Genomic DNA, 6,000 nt, shown 5'->3' with positions numbered 1-6,000 from the left:
GAACAAGGACAGGAACCGACTTCGGCGGAAGTCGTGACACTAATATAGTGTATAAGAAGTCATACAATACGTTTTGTAGAGATTTCTACAGTATGATGTTGATGAAAATCATATTTGTTGGTCCGTGGTGTGTAATGACAACCAACCAGATGGTGCACTTGACACATTTATGGAATTGCTTATCCCAGTTACTAATAAGCAGGCATTCATTATGAAAATAACTGTAAAAACTGTCCCTTTGGATTGATGAGGAATGGAAATATTGTATGGTTGAGAGGGATGAGGCAAAAGAAATGGCAAAAAAGTCTGGCTGCACAACCAATACTGCAAATTGAGAAATCATGTGACTAAACAGAATAAAAAGAAGAGTGTCACAATCGTCGTAGTGAGGAGACCAAGGCGCAGCGTAGTGTGAATACATACTGTTAATGAATGACGAAAAACATGAAGTACACTAAACAAACAAACAAACAAACAAACAAACAAACAAACAAAATAACAAAAGGAACGTGACCGCTATCGAAACTGAGTGCTAACATGCAACATCACATAGACAATAACACACGCACCACAATACAAAATGGGCTACCTAAATATGGTTCCCAATCAGAGACAACGACAAACACCTGCCACTGATTGAGAACCATATCAGGCCAAAACACATAGAAATAGACAAACTACACATACAACATAGAATGCCCACTCCTATCACACCCTGACCAAACAAAACATAGAAACAAACAACGCAAATCATGGTCAGAGTGTGTCAAAGACGAAACTACACTATGACACAAAGAAACATAACTTGAAGAATGATAGTAAAAAGCTTTGGAGCACTTTAAATGGCATTTTGGACAAAAAGGCAGCTCCGTCATCCATTGAATCAAAATGGCTCATTCATCACAAAACCTACTGATATTGTCAACAACTTTAAGGATGTTTTCCATTGGCAATATTACCAAACTTAAGCATGACATGCCAGCAACAAACGCTGACACTACACATCCAAGTATATCTGACCAAATGATGAAAGACAAGCATTGTAATTTTGAATTCGGTGAGGTGAGTGTGGAAGAGGTGAAAAAATTATTGTTGTCTATCAACAATGACAAGCTAACGGTGTCTGACAATGGATGGAAAATAGCGGATGATATTGCCACTCCTATTCTCCATTTATTCAATTTAAGGTTACTAGAAAGTGTGTGTTCCCTTAGTTAGGGTTAGGGAAACAAAAGTAATTCCCTTAACTAAAAATAGTAAAGCCCCCTTAACTGGCTCAAGTAGCAACCAACCCTTAGTAAACTTTTGGAAAAAATTGTGTTTGACCAGATACAATGCTATTTTACAGTAAACAAATTGACCACAGACTTTCTGCGCGCTTATATGGAAGGACATTCAACAAGCACAGCACTTTTACAAAGGACTGATGATTGGCTGAGAAAAATATATGAGAAAAAGTTTGTGGGGACTGTTTTGTTAGACTTCAGTGAGGGTTTTGACATTATTGATCATAGTCTGCTGCTGGAAAAATGTATCTGTTATGGCTTTACACCCCCTGCTATATTGTGGATAAAGAGTTACCTGTATAACAGAACACAGAGAGTGTTATTTAATGGAAGCCTATCCCAAATTTTTATTTCATTTATTTATTTAACCTTTATTTAACTAGGCAAGTCAGTTAAGAACAAATTCTTATTTACAATGACGGCTTAGGAACTGTGGCCTAACTGCCTTGTTCAGGGGCAGAACGACAGATGTTCGTCAGCTCTGGTATTCGATCTAGCAGTCTAACAGTCTAGTCCTCTTGGCAAGCTGGCTCTAAACAGGATTTCCCCTACAGTCTAGTCCTCTTGGCACATTGCCTCTCTTATTTTTTTTCTCTACAGTCTGGTCCTCTTTCCATGCTGGCTCTACACCATATTTACATTGTAGTCCTCTTGGCACGCTGCCTCTCTTATATTTCCACTACAGTCTAGTCCTCTGCATATTATATTGCCTACAGTAAAGTCCTCTTGGCACGCTGGCTCTACACAGTATACAAGTATATATAAGTATACGTTTATAAGTTTAAGCACAGAGACAGGGCAAGAATGGCCTTCTATGGCATCAAATGGAACATAAAATTTGACATACCAATTAGGATCTTTCTAAAAATATATCAGTTATAGAACCCATTGTCCTTCTGGTTGTGAGATCTGGGGTCCGCTCACCAATCTAGAATTCACAAAATAGGACAAGACCAAATTGAGACTCTGCATGCAGAATTCTGCAAAAAAATCTTCAGTGTACAACATAAAACACCAAATAATGCATGCAGAACAGAATTAGGCCGATACCCGCTAATTATCAAAATCCAGAAAAGAGCCGTTAAATTCTAAAACCACCTAAAAGGAAGCGATTCCCAAACCTTCCATAACAAAGCCATCACCTACAGGGAGATGAACCTGGAGAAGAGTCCCCTAAGCCATCTGGTCCTGGGGCTTTGTTCACAAACACAAACCGACCCCAGAGAGTCCCAGTATAACAAACAATTAGACCCAACCAAATCATGATAAAGAAATATATTACTTGATACATTGGAAAGAATTAACAAAAAAACTAAGCAAACTAGAATGCTATTTGGCCCTAAACAGAGAGTACAAAATGGCAGAATGCCTGATCACTGTGACTGACCCAAAATTAAGAAAGCTTTGACTATCCACAGACTCAGTGAGAATAGTCTTGCTATTGAGAAAAGCCACCGAAGGCAAACCAGGCTCTCAAGAGAAGACAGGCTATGTGCACACTGTCCACAAAGTGAGATGGAAACTGAGCTGCACTTCCTAACGTCCTGCCAAATGTATGACCATATTAACGACACATATTTCCCTCAGATTCCACAGACCCACAAAGAATACAAAAACAAGTCCAATGTTTATATACCACAGTGTGCATCCATAATAGCAATATGTGACCTGTTGAAATGGGCAACAAGTGAAGAACAAATACCATTGTAAATTACAACACATATTTATGTTAATAATTGTTATAATTTTACATAATTTGACATTGGAAATGTCGCTACTATTTTGAACTTGTGAGTGTAAAACATACTTTATTTTATTAGTTATTTTATGTATTTTATTGTACTTTTGTTCATCCCTTTCACTTGCTTTGTCAATGTAAACATACAGTTGAAGTCTGAAGTTTACATACACTTAGGTTGGAATCATTAAAACTCATTTTTCAAGCACTCCACAAATTTCTTGTTAACAAACTCTAGTTTAGGCAAGTCTGTTAGGACATCTACTTTGTGCATGAGACAAGTATTTTTCCAACAATTGTTTACAGACAGATTATTTCACTCATAATTCATTGTATCAAAAGCACAGGAAGGAGACACATTTTGTCTCCTAGAGATGAACGTACTTTGGTGCAAGAAGTGCAAATCAATCCCAGAACAACAGCAAAGGACCTTGTGAAGATGCTGGAGGAAACAGGTACAAAAGTATCTATACCGACATAACCTGAAAGGTCGCTCAGAGAGGATGAAGCCACTGCTCCAAAACCGCCATAAATGAGCCAGACTACGGTTTACAACTGCCAATGGGGAAAAAAATCGTACATTATGGAGAAATGTACTCTGGTCTGATGAAACAAAAATAGAACTGTTTGGCCATAATGATTATCGTTATGTTTGGAGGAAAAGGGGGGAGGCTTGCAAGCTGAAGAACACTATCCCAACCGTGAAGCACTGGGGTGACAGCAGCATGCTGTGGGGGTGCTTTGCTGCAGGAGGGATTTGTGCACTTCACAAAATAGATGGCTTCATGAGGATGTAAAAATATGTGGATATATTGAAGCAACATCTCAAGACATCAGTCAGAAGTTAAAGCTTGGTCGCAAATGGTTCTTCCAAATGGACTATGACCCCAAGCATACTTCCAAAGTTGTGGCAAAATGGCTTAAGGACAACAAAGTCAAGGTATTGGATTGGCCATCACAAAGCCCTGACCTCAATCCTATAGAGAACTTGTGGGCAAAACTGAAAAAGCGTGCGCGAGCAAGGAGGACTACAATCCTTACTCAGTTACACCAGCTCTGCCAGGAGGAATGGGCCAAAATTCACCCAACTTATTTTGGGAAGCTTGTGGAAGGCTACCCAAAACGTTTCACCCAATTTAAACATTTTAAAGGCAATGCTAACAAATATTAATTGAGTGTATGTAAACTTCTGACCCACTGGGAATGTGATGAAAGAAATAAAAGCTGAAATACATTTTTCTCTCTACTATTATTCTTACATTTCACATTTTTAAAGTAAAGTGGTGATCCTAACTGACCTAAGACAGGGAATTTGCAGTAGGATTACGTGTCAGAAATTGTGAAAAACTGAGTTGAAATGTATTTAGCTCAGATGTTTGTAAACTTCTGACTTCAACGGTATGTTTCTCATGTTAATAAAGCCTCTTGAATTGAGAGAGACAGAGACAGAGATAGATAGTTTAACATGTATAATATATTGTTCTCTCCACAGGTGAGCTACTTTGCGACCTGTACCTGTCTGACAGATAAACTCTCCTACCCCTCATTCCAGCGGACTGTGCCCAGTGACCTGTTCCAGGTGTGAAGGAAGATGAGAAAGTTTTAGATATAAGTAGTGCAAAAGCAATGTCTTAAGTAAGTATACTTTTAAGTATTCATGTATTGCTCAGTTGAATAAACTCTAGTTAAATAATCGCCTCCATACAACACAAATTGTTGAAAAAAATAATTCAAATTTAATCACGGTGCTAGATTACAATGAGGTTTATAGTAAATGTTTCTCTGAACACATTGCTTTTGCTGCTATGAAAATGTGCCCCATAATTTCTCTTATGCCATGCTCTCTGTCTAATCCTTCTTTATCTCATCCTAGGTTCGGGGTTTAGTCCAGTTGGTGAGCCACTTCGGCTGGCGCTGGGTTGGCATCCTGGGAACCTCCGATGACTACAGTCGCTATGGCATCCAGGCCTTTACCCAGCAGCTGAAGGACCAGGGAGGCTGCCTGGCGTTCCACCTTACCATCCCCAATTCACCCTCCCCAGCTGGGCTACGTGCCATGGCCGACACCCTGCAGAGCTCCAGGGCTCGCGTGGTGGTAGCCTTCGCTACAGAGGGCCAGCTGCTGGAGTTTCTCTCTGAGGTGAGTTCTCCTCTTTAAAATATTCTGTCAGGTATTTCCTGGATTTTTATGTATTTTTCTTCCTTTCTTCTAGTTTTATTGTGCTAAATAAAACGATGTAGAAACTCTCTGAGAACGTGGATAAGCAACATACAATACCAACTGTTTAATTCTTCATCCTCAGCTGACATATGTATTGGTTCAAAAGATCTGACTGACACAGAGAGAATTGAATCTAATGTGTCACGGCTCAGGATAAGACCCAGATGCAGACACAGGGCACCAATAGTTTGAATCTCCAATATTTATTATAACAAAAGGGTAAGTCAAACGGCAGGTCGAGGGCAGGTAGAGGATCGTAATCCAGGTCAGAGTCAGGCAGGTACAGGGTGGCAGGTAAACTCAGGGTCAGGACAGGCAGGTTTTTTATTTTTTTATTTCACCTTTATTTAACCAGGTAGGCTAGTTGAGAACAAGTTCTCATTTGCAACTGCGACCTGGCCAAGATAAAGCATAGCAGTGTGAACAGACAACACAGAGTTACACATGGAGTAAACAATTAACAAGTCATTAACACAGTAGAAAAAAAGGGGAGTCTATATACATTGTGTGCAAAAGGCATGAGGAGGTAGGCGAATAATTTCAATTTTGCAGATTAATAACACTGGAGTGATAAATGATCAGATGGTCATGTACAAGTAGAGATATTGGTGTGCAAAAGAGCAGAAAAGTAAATAAATAAAAACAGTATGGGGATGAGGTAGGTAAAAATGGGTGGGCTATTTACCGATAGACTATGTACAGCTGCAACGATCGGTTAACTGCTCAGACAGCAGATGTTTGAAGTTGGTGAGGGA

This window comes from Oncorhynchus tshawytscha, linkage group LG14, assembly GCF_018296145.1.
Source record: "Oncorhynchus tshawytscha isolate Ot180627B linkage group LG14, Otsh_v2.0, whole genome shotgun sequence".
Taxonomy (NCBI): Eukaryota; Metazoa; Chordata; class Actinopteri; order Salmoniformes; family Salmonidae; genus Oncorhynchus; species Oncorhynchus tshawytscha.
The sequence above is the reverse complement of the archived record's forward strand: the minus strand, read 5'-3'. Positions refer to the sequence as shown.